Source organism: Ictidomys tridecemlineatus, chromosome 11, assembly GCF_052094955.1.
Source record: "Ictidomys tridecemlineatus isolate mIctTri1 chromosome 11, mIctTri1.hap1, whole genome shotgun sequence".
Classification (NCBI taxonomy): Eukaryota; Metazoa; Chordata; class Mammalia; order Rodentia; family Sciuridae; genus Ictidomys; species Ictidomys tridecemlineatus.
The window spans coordinates 49268101-49283867 of NC_135487.1; the positions used below are offsets into that span (position 1 = coordinate 49268101).

The 15767-nt window shown below is 38.8% G+C and overlaps 1 protein-coding gene across 5 annotated transcripts in view; it reads left to right on the top strand.

Moving 5' to 3' along the window:
• Positions 1-14565: 14565 nt before the first annotated feature.
• The window catches only part of Alg6 (ALG6 alpha-1,3-glucosyltransferase), an 87656-nt gene continuing 86454 nt past the window's right edge, over positions 14566-15767 (top strand). For 4 of the 5 annotated variants that reach the window (XM_078026401.1, XM_078026400.1, XM_021734830.3 and 1 more), the window contains exon 1: positions 14566-14705. The gene's annotated coding sequence lies outside the window, so the exon portion shown is untranslated. Of the gene's footprint in view, positions 14706-14731; positions 14880-15767 lie in introns of those variants that run through there. The other variant, XM_040288774.2, reaches the window with a different exon arrangement.

Genomic DNA, 15767 nt, shown 5'->3' on the forward strand with positions numbered 1-15767 from the left:
ACTTAAAAGATACAGAGCATAGGTATTACATCCACAGAAAGTATTTTAGTCAGTGAATGTTCAATGTAGCAAGGTAGAGATGAACTTAACACGTCTTGTAGACTGAACTGGGAACAGACTCTTCAGCCATAAAATGCACTTAACAGTCTATTTAATAGTGGTGAGGTCCTTGAAAATGCAATATCCATGCTAATCTCGCCTTTTTTCTAAATCACAGATGAAAAATAGGTCAGTTAGGTAGAGCCTTCTCTTTCCATTTAAAGGGTGACATTTAATCTATTTAAACACTACCAAAACTTTATTAATTCAATGTAAGATAAGCGTGTTGAGCAAGTAGAGAACTTTATTAAGAATACAAGTTTTGGGGCTGGGGTTGTGGCTCAGTGGTAGAGCGCTTGCCTAATATGTGTGAAGCACTGGGTTTGATCCTCAGAACCACACAAAATAAATAAGTAAATAAGAACACAAGTTTTTCCAAAATTTGATCTGGATGTTCTTAGAACTCAGAACTCAAAAAAAAAAAAAATCTCTGTGTGGGGATTTTGATCAAATCAGTAATGTCAAGGAAAGATTAGAGAAAAACCAGAATGTAATTAAAGCTCACATGTGAATTGACTTAAAGAAAGTGAGTATTTCACAAAAATAAGGGGTAAAAATTAGAAAAGGAACCTCCAGAGAAAGATTTTCCATTTCCCTGATGCCTTCAGGGAAAATTCATTTGGGAAAAGAAATATACACAGCCAAAAGCTTCCAGCAAAGGAGAAACCAAGGAGTCAAATTAAGGTTTAATGTACCAGCTTTGGTGCATTTCATTTAAACCACAACGTTCTGTAGAATTCTTTGGAGAGGAAATGCAGGGTAACTGATGAATTGTAATTGCATTTCACTGGGGTCTATTTTGGAGAAAGACTGTTCCCACTTTTCTTTTCCAGCCCTTCTCATTTATTTGAATAGGATTTAGTACTCTTTGGCCCCACCCTTCCAATCAGCTCAAATGTATACCTAGGGTATTGCAGTAGTTCCATCTTTTCTAAGAACAATTATAAACAAGAGCACTCCACAATTGGAGAAGTAAATAATAAAGCAACATTACACAACAGCTTTGGTAGGGGTTTTCAAAAAAAGTTTTTTTTGTTTATTTGTTTTTGTTTTTTGTTTAATCTCATCATACACTGTCTAGGGTTGCAGGTTTGGGTGCTGTAATTAAAGGTAGAAGTTGCTTTACCCCTCCTAAACCTCTTCTCTGGATCCCAGAAGAAATCCAGGAAGAGAAAGGGCATCTAGAGGTTACTTCTCCTGCTTAACAGACTACTGTGGATTCAATAACAGTTTAGTTCTGTTCAGTTCAGCTCCTATTCCAGAAAACTAACTCCATCAATTATAGAAAATAACTTTTTATAGATAGATTTTTTTTTCCAAACCTGTCTTCACTGCATATCCAGGAAGGATTAGTTTCCTTTACACCATCAAAGTACCTAGGTTCTTTCCTTCATTTTATGAGAATCATTCAGGTGATATGTAGTAGCTGCTATTATTGGGCACATGTGGTACCTCACTTAGATTTTTAAATCCATGTTCCCAAAGGCAGAGGGCTGCTATTGACAATCCTGCCACCTCCTTTCTCATTAAAGCCAGACTCCAAATTCCCTAACAAACTGAATGGTGATATAAAAATCACACCCTACCTATTTTATTTCCTGCCCCTTTCTCGACAATTCTTTTTAGTTTGGCAATCTTTTAAAAACTTTGGTGAACAAAAGCAAAAAATCAAGTAGGAAGCAGAGCTTTTATTTTGGGCTTTACCCTGTTTCTCTGATATGGACTTTGATTCCTTACTATAAATAAAAATTTATTTAAAAATCTGACTTTAAATCTTAATGTATTTACTGTAAATTTTATAAGTTGGAACCTCTTACCATCTTGATTTATATGATTTTAAAATGGAGTTCTTGCCATTTCCCTCGGGAAGACTCTGTGGTTTGAATAGTTCTTACTGGCAGGTTGCCTCCTTTATATTTAGCCCAAATTTTCATTTCCAAGGACCATTTTAGACATGTACCATGATAGCTCTAAGCCAATGAATCTGTGTGCCACATAATAGAGTGTGACAATTCACTCAGTTGTGAAAGACACTGGAGATAAAGTAATAAAGCAGCATTTGTGTTACCACATTGGCTTTACAAATCCACTTAAGCACTGACCCAACGGTGTTTCTCATTATTGGGAATTACAGATGTTTATAGTTCTTCAAAAATTATCTTGGGCTAAGTTATAACATATATTGTACATTTAAATTGAAATTCAAAATCCTGGGCTGAGAGAGATGTAAATTTGTGACACTCCTTGGAGGTTTGGGGTCCATGAACCAATGAATACATTATATTGCCACATTAAAGGCTCTTTTTATCTATAAAGATATAAGCACTATCCTAAATTTTTTTAAATAACTTCAAAAAACAGACTGTTAAAAATCTTATGACTTTATAGGACTTAGACTTCTACACCAAATTGTATCTGTGGAGCTATAGATTTATATTTCTTCTGTCATATTTATACTTTTTAGATATTATGTATAGAAAATATGGATTATGTTATTAAAATTGCTGCTAAATTATGTTCCAATAACACTGAACTGTATAGCAGGAGCATTATTTCTTTTATGGTTCATATCAACACAATTATTCTTATATCTATTATCATATACACATACACAGCAGAAAAATTTGTTTATGTATGAAAATAATTCCAACTGGCATCTGACATTGATAGCAAAAATAACAATGCTTATATTCTTCTGGGATGTACATGATATTAGTTGGTAAGTTCCTTAAGGGCAGGCTTTTTTGTTTTGTTTTAATATTTTTTAGTTGTCAATGGACTTTTTTATTTTATCTATTTATATGCGGTACTGAGAATCGAACCGAGTGCCTCATACATGATAGGCAAGCGCTTTACCACTGAGCCACTACCGCAGCCTCCAAGGGCAGGCTTTTTGTTTAATAAATATTTGTTGAAATCAATGAGTATATACATAATGAGTATATAAATAATAAATGTGAGGTTGGTTTCTAAAGTACCAAGAGTTTCCTTTCACTTTTAAAGCTGCTCTGTGATTTGAAACAAAATTTGTGTGCAAGGGAGAGGAAGAAAAAAACTGGAGAGGTAGAGGGGAGAGGAGGGAGAAAGGAGAGTAGGGTATGTAGCTCAAATATTTTATAAAGAGAAACGTTATGTGAAAACTGTCAGAATTGGAGTCCCTTGTATCACTCTTACAACAACAAAAAAGGTAAAACAGGGATGATGTGAAGGAAGAATTTTTATACATCACTGCCACAAAAGACTCTGCCAGAATCACAAGCTTGCTGAGAGACCATAACAATCTTACACAAAAAGTACTTCTGCTAGGACATCTGCCCAACAGCTGTCCATTCAACCTTGAGCTAATGCCACTCTTGTTATCAATCATTATGGCCAAGCATTGTTGTTTCAAAATATCTGTTATAATCCTCCTAATTTTTATTTTAAAAAACTTCCCCTTGCCAGCTGTGGCAGCACACACCTATAATCCTGGCTACTTGGGAAGTTGAGACAGGAGAATTGCAAATTCCAGGCCAGCCTGGGCAACTGAGTGAAATCTTGTTTCAAAATAAAAAACAAAAAGAACTGGGGATGCAGCATACAGCAAAAACAAAACAAACAAAAAAACTTCTCCTTGCCTCAGCCTCTTTGAATATGCCTATAGTTTGCTATGGCACAATTGCAATGCTCTGCTATTCCCAAATATCCTTATTCTTTGGAGAATCTCTCTCTGATTTATGTATTTATTTATTTATTATTGTGTCCTACTGGGGATTGAACCCAGGGCCTCATGCATGCTAGCAAGCACTCTATCACTGAACTACCTCCCCAGCCCTTTGGCTAGTTTTTTTAAAAAATTTAGTTTGACACAACTTATTTGGCAACCCAGTAGAATTGTTTATATAAGAAAGAGAGAATAACTGTTTTATTCTTTTTCTTTATTTACTAGATTTCAAAATAATGAATCTGTTTTCTAGCTTCCTCCATTGGTGGATATTTTTTTCAAAGAAAAGTATCATTATGAACTCATGGAAAATTTGACAGACAATATATATTATGTGTCTCCATCCATTGTAGTCTCTGTGCTTATTGATGTTGAGTGTGTGCTTGGCCAATGGAATATTTTCAAGTTAGCTTCTAAATCCTTTTGACATGACCTCACTAGGGTTGCTTGGGTGATAATTTCCTTGCTATCTGGTATAACAAGATATTTTAGGTTTAATTCTGCATATTTCTTTTCCAAATCTGAAATTAGTTATTTCTCCAAAGTTTATATTAGTAGGAAATAGTATTTCCAAGTTATAATTTGCACACTTAGTATGTTCATTGCTGTTGGCTTAGCCTTTGTTTCTATTACTTTATGTGAAAAGAGAGTGTGTGTAAGTCCATTTTCTGTTTCTAATAACACAATACCACAGACTGATATAAAGAAAAGAGATTTATTTTAATTCATGGTTCTGGAGGTGCAAGGCTGCATCTGGCAATGGCCTTCTTGCTAGCAGAGTCCTAAGACAGTGCAGGGCATCACATGACCAGAGACAGGGCACATGTGTGAGTCTGTGTGTCTCTTCTGGTCTCCCTCCCCCTTCTTATAAAGCCACCAGGGTTCTATCATGGGAGCTTGACCCCGTGACTTCATCTAATCCTAGTCACCTCCCACAGACCCCACCTCTGAACCTCATAGTCATATTAAGTTTCCACCTCTTACTACCTCACAATGTGTTTAAATTTCAATGTATGATGCCTTGGGGGGCCCACTTATACCATATCTAAAACATAGCAGCTAGGAAATAAGTTTTCTTTTTATTTACTCCTTCCTTCTTTCCTTTTCTTTCTTTCTCCTTCCTTCCTTCCTTTCTCTTTCTTTTCTTTTCTTCTCTTCTCTCTCTCTCTCTCTCTCTCTCTCTCTCTCTCTCTCTCTCTTTCTTTCTTTCTTTCTTTTTCGAGACAGGATCTCACCTTGTTCTCACACTGGCCTTGAATTTGCATTTTTCAGTCTTAGCCTGCCAGGAAGCTGGGTTCACAGGCTTGCACCATCATGCCATCTTCCTTTGTTCTTTCCTTCCTTCCAGTAATTCAATGAAATAAATTCCTAATTCATCGTGATATTTAAGTTCTTTTTCTAACATCCTTAACTCATTTTTTTATGCTAAGTATTTTGCTCTCAAAATACTAGGGATGATAGAATTTGAATATCACAACCAATGTGGTGGCATATGCCTGTAATTTTATTCTATTTCTTTTTTTCAGGGACTGCGGATGGAATTCTGGGCCTTGTGTGTGCTAGGCAAGTACTTCCCACTGAGCTAAATCCGAAACCCCATATGCCTGTAATTTTAGATATTTGGGAGGCTAAGGCAAGAGGACCAAAAGTTTAGACCAACCTGGACAATTTAGTGATACAGTGTCTCAAAATAAAAAATAAAAATAAAAAAAGGGCTAGGGATGTAGCTTAGTGGTAAAGCACCCTGGAGTTCAATTTCCCAGTATCAGAAAAAAAGAAAAAGAAAAAGAAAAAACTGAATATTACATAAATCTTCATTTTCACATAACATTTACACATAACAATGGTTCAAAATAACAATTCTAACAACAATTAATGATTAATTAATTAACTTTGCAGTGCTGGGGATTGAGTCCAGGTGCACTTTATCACTGAGCTACATTCCCAGCCCTTTTTATTTTTCACTTTGAGACAAGGTCTAAGTTGGTGAAACTGGCCTTGAACTTGCAATCCTTCTGCCTCAGTGTTTTACTCAGCTTTTTTGCTGCTGTGACTAAAAGACCTGATCAGAACAACTATATAGGAGGAAAGGTTTATTTAGGGGTTTATGGTTTCAGAGGTCAGTACAACTCCATTCTTTGGGGCTCAAGGTGAGGCAGAACATCATGGTAGAAAAGTATGGCAGAAGGAAACAGTTTACATGGTGATTAGGAAGCAGAAAGAGAAGTCTCCACTTGCCAGATACAAATATATAACCTAAAGCCATGCCCCAATTTCCACCTCCTCCAGCCACATTCCTATTACCTCGGTTACCACTCTGTTAATCTCTATCAGGGGATTAATTCACTGATTGGGTTAAGGCTCTCTTAACCCAAGCACTTCTTCTCTGAACCTCTTGCATTGTCTTGCACATGAGTTTTTTTGGGAAACCACATCTAAACCAGTTTATGGAGTAGCTGGTCTGCTGCCTCAACTAGCTATTTATTTTAAGAGAAATTTATGGTATCTCACAGTAGGGATTTACCATCAAATTACTGTGTTTTAAAGTTACTTGAAATAGTTACTCTCCATATAGCTAAGCAGGTTGTATTTAGATTCTTTAGTTTCATTTTAGTTTTGAATTGTAGCAATTTATTTTTTTTGTTTAATTTTTAAAAATATTCATTTTTTTAGTTTTAGGTGGATACAATATCTTTATTTTACATTTATGTGGTGCTGAAAATCGAACCCAGTGCCTCATACATGCTAGGTGAGCGCTCTACCACTGAGCCACAATCTCAGCCTGTTTTTGTTTTATAATTTAATTTGCAAATTTCACATTTATCTTTTTATAGAATAGAATGAAAGTAACTGAGATCCTTGTTTATTTGTTTGTTTTCAGAGCTAGGAATCAAACCCAGGGCCTTGAGCATGCTATGTAAGTGCTGTACAGCTGAGATATACCCCCAGCTCCTTGAGATTTGTTTTAATTATAGTTCAGACATATGTTTGCTGTATTTCTTAGGGAATTCCTCAAAGTTTTAAGCCAGAATTTCTAACAATGTGTTTTACAGATCACTCTGTAGGATGGGAAGTGTAGGATGGAGTAGATGTGGAGATAGGATTTTATTGTCCAATATCAGGAATGTCTATATTTGTGTGGAAAATCATGATGTACATAACATATGAAAGGCTCTGAGAAGAACTAGAGCAGGGAATCCTTCCCAGATTTATGTAGCCTATTGTTTCAAATTTGTCTGCATCAAAATACTGTCCTCACACTATATATTTAAAAACCAGTAGTTATCTATCCCACTGAATGAGAGTTTTGTGGAACATACTTTGAGAAATGTTGCTCTCAGGTTTTCTCATTTGTAGGAAGGGGATAAAAATAGCTGTCTTACCATTTTCTTGGAGTTATTGTAAAGATAAGTGAGCTGGATATGAAAAATTTTGCTAGCATTTATATTGAAACTTGGGAATATGGAGGTTAACTCCAACTCTATGCTACTTAAGTGGACTTATGCCTGTGGGGACAATGGTATGATGAAACCTGAAGACTTCAGAAGAGCCAGAGGTTTTAAACAAATGGAAAATGACATACTAGGGCCAATTGAGGAAGATACACTGACAGAAAAAAGGATACTATTTTAAAGAACAGCTATGATATAATGGATGGTTTTATCTGGAATTGGGGAAGTCCTGGGACCCACATAGAAAAGGGCTTGTTTTCTTAGTGAGTGGATGTAATCTATGAAAAGGACTAGAAACTATGAAGTATTAATGTATGAGAACGTTTGCCTATCTCACAGTATATTACCTCCAATAGAATATGTATTAGTCTGTTAGGTTTCTGTAGCAAAATACCACAAGCTGAGTGATGTAAACAGCAAAAAATTATTTCCTCATAGTTCTGGAGGCTAGAAGTCCAAGATCAAGGTATCTGCAGGGTTGGTTTCTTCTGAGACCTACTCCTGGACTCATACATAGATGGTCTCCTTTTTCCTCTGTCTTCAGGTGGTCTTTCTTTAGTGTGCATGCACATCTATGTCCAAGTTTCCTATTCTTATAAATGTACCAACTGTTATAATTTGGATTTGAAGTATTCACCAAAGTCCATGTGTTAAAGATTTGATTGCCAGTTTGTTGTGCTAATGTATATAAAATTTATAGGAGGGGCTTTGCTATGGACTGAGCTCCTGCACTAAACAGAACAAACCAAAATTAAGTTAAAAAAAAAAAAAACAAGTTGTTTATCTGACCTGAGGAAGTCAGGAGACAGAAAATAGCCAGATTTCCATATAAAGTTTGGTTGCCAGTCCAACCAAAAGGTTGTGAAACCTTTAAGAGGAAATTAGGTTAGTGGGAACATGCCTTTGAAGAGATATTGGAACCTTGGCTTCTCCTCCCTGTTTAACTTCCTAGCTACAAGGTGAGCAGCCTCCTCTGCCTGGTGCTCCCACTATAATGCACCAACTTGTCACAGACTCAAAAGCAATGTATCCAATAAGCCACAGACTGGAACTTCTGAAATTATGATGCAAAATGAACCTTTCCTTCTTTTAAGCTTATTATCTCAGGTATTTTATCCTAGTAGCAGAAAGTTGACCAATACACTAGCTATTGGATTAGGGTCACCCTAATGACTTCATTGAACTGTATCTCTTTAAAATCTCTGTCTCCTATGTAGTCAAATTCTAAGGTACTGGGTGAAGACTCCAATCACAGGGATATTGGGATAGGTAATTCAATTTGAAACTTGTTATATACTATTTTATCAGAAAACTTGTATATGAGAGTTACCAGATGTGGTTATTTTTATGAAAGACATAGCAGAAAGAAAAGAAATTAAGAAGATTTGAACTCCAATTTCCTGATGGTAACAAATATAAAATGATTAGAACAGTTAGTTAGGCTCTTTTCCCTTTTAGTTTCATCCCAGCCTTTTCCAGGGTGGGTTAGAGATGGCCACAAATTCCTTCCTATTTTTTCTCTCCTTGTATCAGAGCTGGCTCTGTGACTTGACCAATAGAGAAATAAAAGAGTGATGTTGTGTAATTTCTGTCAAAGGACAAAATGATCATAAATTTAATTTAAATATCTTAATTGTTTTTATTCACAATACTAGAATTGTGCCACATCAAGACAGAATGAATGTTCTTATAAATTGAATAGAGGAAGTTGACTTTATAGACAGAAAAGGGCTGAGGAAAGTGGAAAGAGGACAAAAAGCTGATTGGTCATTTCAAAGTTATTTTCCCTATAAAGGTTAAAGCAGAGGGGACTTTCTTATCACTCTAGCTAAAATTGGACTTTTGTTTGGAAATCTGGCTCCTTTCTCTCTTTTGACCTTCTCAGGTCAGATAAACAACTAAGTGGTTTTTTTTTTTTTTTTTTTTGGTCTGGTGGCATGAAAGTTCAGCATACATAACTTCATTTTGGTTTAGTGCAGGAGCTCAACCCATACCAAAGCCCCTACTACAAATTTTATTTATAAAATATAAATTTATATTCTAAGACTTTAAGGTATCTGCACCTTTCGCCTTTGACACTTGGAATGTTCTCTGTGGGAAGCAAGCTGTCATGTAAGAAATTCACCCTGCCTGTTGAGGACCCTCATGGGGATGTTGTAGCCTCAGTTAATTCTCAGCCTTATGAGGGACCCCACAGTCAGACACTAGCTCTGGACACCAGACACCCCAAACTTTGTGTGGAAATCTGGTTATTATCTGCCATTGGGACAGATTAACTACCCAGCTGAACCCTTCCTGGATTCTTGATCCACAGAATAATGATCAAGTAAAATTTGATGTTTAAGCCATTAAATTTTGGATCAATTTGTTATATAGCAGAAGATAATCAAAACTATCACTTATTGGCCAAACTGTCTTTGGAAATTAATATTGTTCCTTTTGGTTTATTGTCCTTAAAAATGTGACAACTCTTTTTTTGTTTTTTTAAGTATTTTATTTTTTCAATTTTTATTGGTCATTGAAAGGGTAAAGTTTCTAAGCTGGAAGGCTTGAATTTAAATGTAAAAGATTAGGTATTATTGAGTTCCTCTGTTACACCCAGATTCCTGAGATAGTTAAGACAATACCCTACTAGCCATTTAGCCTAGGGCCCTGTGCAGTTTGTCACAGGGCTGGAACCAATCAGTTTGAATGTGTACCCCGCTTAGGAATGACCAATCACCCCTGCCCGAGCTGTTCCCGCCAATGAATTTGCCAATCACGTCTCAGAGTTGTTGTTCAATTTCCCCGCGCCTCATGATGATTTGTTCTGATGTATGCAAAGCCCACCGCCCTCTCCAAAAAGTGTACTTAAGCTCTGCTTGACCTTTGCTCTGGGCTCTGGGCTGCTCTCCCTTCTTGAGTAAGCACGGAGCCCCAGCGCGCTGGAATGGATCCCCAATAAATCCCCTTTTGCCAATTGCATGGAGTAAGTCTCTTGTGTGGTCTCCCCCTCCGCCGCTCCGCTGGACCCCCCTTACAGTCATTATAGTTGTATATAATGGGGTGGGACTTGTTGTTACACATTCACATATGCACACAGTATGATAACATAACTTGGCCAATATCTTTCCCCAGTATTTTCCCTTTCCTTTCCCTCCTCCCTCCCTCCCCCTGGTCCCTTTCTTCCACTTTACTGGTCTCTCTTTGATTTTCATGAGATTCCCCCAATCTTTCTTTTCCTTTTTCCTCTTAAGCTTCCACAGATGAGAGAAAACATGACTCTTGACTTTCTGAGTTTGGCTTATTTCATTTAACATATGTTCTCAAGTTTTATAAAAAATTGTGACAACTCTTGTGAAGGATATGAGTGAAAATTGGTTTCACAGAAAATTTCCAGATAGTTGGAATAGTACACTTTTGGATTGGGGTATAAATATATACATGTATGGGCTATTATATGGTAGGATAAAGAAAACATCAAAGATGGGTAAAGCATATTAAAACATATATTATATGGTAGGATAAAGAAAACATCAAAGATGGGTAAAGCATATTAAAGACAAATTAGAAGCCAGGCAGGGTGGCGCATGCCTGTAATCCCAGTAGTCCAGGAGGTTTAGGCAGGAGGAGATTGAAAGTTCAAAGCCAGCTTCAGCAAAAACAAGGTGCTAAGCAACACAGTGAGACCCTGACTCTAAATAAAATACAAAATAGGGCTGGGGATGTGGCTCAGTGGTCCAGTGCCCCAGAGTTCAATCCCTGGTTTAAAAAAAAGAACGACACGTGTCACATGGAGCATCCTAATACAGGGCCTGGAACCATTTACTCCCTTTCTGTCGCGACCCCTTGCCCGCAAGGAAGACGCAACTCGGGAATCTTCTTTCAGCGGTTTATTCAGTCCCTTGATATTTCTTCTACTGATCCCTCGGATGCCCCTCCCAGCCTTAATATAGCATCTCAAGCCCCAATGCGAAGCTGCCACGTGGAACTTTCTCATAGGGTGCTAAAAAACCATGCGCCAACTCTCCCAAATAAGGAGTTGTTTGTCACATACCACAGCGGAGCCAGCGCCATCTTGTAATGGCGACCATAGTCTGCATAAGTGGCAGAAACGGCTCACCACACCTTTCCTACTTCCCCTCCCTCAAGGCTTTGTGAATAGCCATCAGGCAAACAGAAGTTCTTGGTTCTGAATTTAAAATACTTCTGTTTTTTAGAATAACAGAATAGCTGTTTTTTACTGATGACATACTGTATGCCAGGCAATATGTTCAAAGCTTTAAATGCATGATTTTGTTTTACTCTCATTACAACTCAACGAAGATGATATTGTACTATTATTCTTTTATTTATGGGTGAAGTAATTACATCATAAGTTGTTAGGAGACTTTATGAAGGTCACACAGTCAGAAAGTAGAAGAACTGAAATTTAAATATAAACCTATCTGACTCCACAGTTAGACACTAGCTCTTGACACTACATTCTATACTGCCCCTAAATTTGATCTGCTCTATGGTTTTGCTATGGCTTATCCTTTTTTGCTGATAGTAATGCTATCATTCAAAATACATTCACTATTGGCCAAATTATATTGTTGTATTTTTTTTGATAGAAAGAGAGAGAGAGAGAGAGAGAGAGAGAGAGAGAGAGAGAATTTTAATATTTATTCTTCCAGTTCTTCAGCGGACACAACATCTTTGTTTGTATGTGGTGCTGAGGATGGAACCTGGGCCGCACGCATGCCAGGCGAGCGCGATACTGCTTGAGCCACATCCCCAGCCCATATATTGTTGTATTTATTTTGTGTGTATGTATGAATATGTAACAATAAATCCCACTATTATATGTAATTATAGTGTACCAATAAAAATATGGGAAAAAACAAAAATTTATTGTACTTACCAAACAAAATGCATTTACTGAGCATCTGTTAAAGGGGTGAAAAATAGTATCAACTGGAGTGAAAGAGCAAGAGTAGGAAAGCAGATGGCAGTAGAGGGGGAGTTCAGCTGTGAATTAGAGGCTTTGTGGTCCCTTATACTATTTATTCAATGAATATTATGAGTATAAAGCTTTGTTCTAAATATTGGGTCAAAGGTATTTGGTTAGGAGGCAGGAAGAAGAGACTGGTATTGACTTTCATCATTTTAAGATGTATATAGTTTCACAGACCAATGTTTCTGAATTATATAGTTTATAATCATTACTAGTTTAAATGATAGCATTTTCAAAAAATATGTCTTTAGTTGTTGATGGACCTTTATTTTATTCATTTATTTATATGTGGTGCTGAGAATTAAACCCAGTGCTTTACACATAATAAGCAAGTGCTCTACCACTGAGCCACAACCCCAGTCCCAAATGAGAGCATTTTTGTTGTTGTTGTTGTTCTAAGTGGTACATAAAATATTAGTGCTGATCCTTACAATTGACAGGACCTTAGATTCAATAAATATTAACCTGATTTTTGGTCTGCCAAACAAGATTCTTATTTACAAGATGCTTCATATACATGATCCTACAATATACAGGGTTTCTTCCTGTGTTTGTAACCTTATATTTCATCAGCTTACCTTCCTTCTCTTGGCTTTAAATATGTTTTTTATTCAAGTATGGTTGTCTATTTTCCTTTTCTGCTAGCTTCCTCATTCTTCAGCAAATGAAAAGTTGTCATCTCTCCCTCTTTAGTACCAGTTTCTTTCCAGGGTTCTGATTCATAACTGGCACCTGAGTATTACTAATTTGTTGTTCTGATGTCACCTTGAACTCAATACAATGCACCATCTCCTTGAACTCAATACAATGCACCATCTTTCCCTCCAACCAGCTAAGTCGTCTCCAGGCTACCCAAGATCTATCAGTTCTAGTAATTCATACTTGAAGACTTGGGAGCCATCTTTAATTTTTCCCTCTCCTTTGTTTCTTTTCTACATATTTAGTATGTTACTAAGACCTGTATATTTTCCCTCTTGCCTTGATCCCTTCCTCTCCAGTTCTACTATTATCATCTCTATCCAGATCCTTGTCTAACCATGCATGCACTACTATAATAATTTTCTACCTCTCCCTCTGATTCATCTGATCCATTATCACCACTTCATATTTCTCCTAATACTGTATTACACATTTAACTCTGCTAAAAGTCATTTAATGGCCCCTTACTGATAAGAGAATAAATTCCAAACACCACAGCTTGGTGTTCAAGATTCTCCAGTCATCCCTCTCCTTCAGTTCCCACCATGTATCCTTGAGAAAATGTTCTGTACTTTTCAACTGCCACAAATTTGGCTTGTCCATTTCCTTTGTCTAGATTTTGACTTCCATTCTCTTCTCTTGTCTGATCTAAGCCCAGGTTTTTCTTCAATGCCTAGCTGACTCTTCCAGGAAAAGCATTTCCTGATAGTTTGTAGTTTACAACCAGCCCAATGCTCGTTGTAAACTCTTACAATGCTTAGTGTATGCACCAATGATGTGACATTCAATATGTGTGCTTCTTCCTTTTATGCATGAAAAAGCCTTTTCAAAGATAATTAAATTCCTGGAGAGCAAAAACTTGGCCAAATTCTTCATATTTACAGGCTGATGGCCATTTATCTGTAATGGAATAAGTTTTAGACCTGGGAGTTCACCTAGCCCTACTGATTCATTTCACAGATGGAGAAACTGAGGTCCACAGAGTGTACAGACTCACTTAGTAGAAAGCCATAGCAATATACAAATATATGCTGATACTTGGCTTATACAGAATGGTTATACAGGTTGGCTTCTACAGAATGGCAGGATTCAGAAGAGGGAAATGAGTGTGTTATTTGAAGGATGGAGAAGAATGTGGTTATTTTGGGCAAAAGTGGGAATAGGTAATTCAAACTGCCTGATGGGATACGCATAGTGGCTACTGGCAGATCTGTTTTTATGCACGACCCACACGCTCTGGAAAACGGACGTTCAATCATATTTCTTACATGAATTGACTTCCCAGCCTTGCTATGGATTATTCGTCTTCGCATCCTTGAAGAAAGTGACGGAAATTGGCTGTGCGGCTCCTCCAGAGCTCAGGCCCAAAGGAAGATTTGCTGCCCGATACTTGAGCACCAGCTAAGGGCTCTCCACTCTCCGACGTGAGCCAGGACCCGCCCCTGATAGGAATTCGTGGGCTAAGCAGCCGCTCAGGCCTTGGCCATGATCCCAGGAAAGAAGAGCAAGGGGCTTTCCACCTGCCCCTGGCCTAACCCGGGTGGCCAGCCCTCTCGGGTTCCAGCGTCAGGTGCCCGGCTTCCCACGCGGGCCGCGTCCTCCTGGCACTCAGAGTACAGTCCCGCCCCGCCCCGCCCCTACGCTCGACGGGCTCGCTCCCGCACCGGGCGCGCGGGGGGCGCGCGGGCTCGCGGAGGTAGAGGTTGGGGGCGAGCGCGCAGGCGCTTTCCGGAGGCCCCCTGCGGGCGCGAATCCCAGCGTCCGACCGCCGCTGGTAAGAGCGCGATTCCGGGGTGCTGGACCCCGAGCCAGCGTGGGTGGCTGTCGGGCATTCGCGTCGCGCCAACAGCCGGGGCGGAGCTGGTGACTCGGCTGTCATCTCCAATCCACTCCCAGGGACGCGCGCGAGGCCTCTCCAGCCCAGCTTGCCCGGTCGCTCGGGGGTCGGGTGAGGAGAGGTGGTGATGGTGGTGCCACGACCTGGCCGTAGCTATCCTGGCGATCTTGTTCCTGCTGTCTGGAGGGTCTAGCCTGCTGCAGGAAGGGAGGAGAAATGTCCTGAGGGGTCGCAGCTGCCAGATGTGCTCACCTGGGGTAGCTGCATTTCCTGGAAGCTGTGGCCTCGGCGGTGGTGGCCTGGGCGGGGAGTCTTCCACACCGAAGAGAACGCGTTCAGCTCTGGATGTGGGAGGCGCCCTTGTCGGGATGCACTCCCAGGGCAAAGCGGGACGGGAACCTCCTTTGCCGCCTACATGGCAACTTTGTGGTGTGTGGATGGCTTAGAAAGTCACTGTACTTTCCTTTACAGGTTGGAAAAGTTAATGTAAAAAGAAACCTTTTTACATTTAAGGGGAAGAGAGCAGTTAAGTCTGAGTATCTTTACACAAGGACTTAGTAAAATTAGATATAAAATTAGATACTTTTACTCCGTGTTTTTGGTTCTCCCCTCCCCCTCCAGTCTTCTCCATTCAGTAAATACTTCGCGGTTTCCTGCTTTCTGCCCACATTGTTTTAAATGCGGGGCAACAGCAACCTTAAAGACTAAGAGGATCCCTGCTCACATGCTGCTTACATTCTAGTTGATAAGTAAATGCCACTTCCTTTAATACTTTTTTTTAATTGGAATATAATGTACATACAGAACAACACTGGACACAAATTATAAGTTGTTATTTGTTGGCTTATTACAAAGTAAAAACATCTTTTTAAAAAATATATTTTTAGTTGTAGACGGGACACAATACCTTTATTTTGTTTATTTTTATGTGGTGCGGGGGGATCGAATCCAGTGCCTCACGCAAGCGCTCAACCACTGAGCGAGGACAACCCCGTCCCA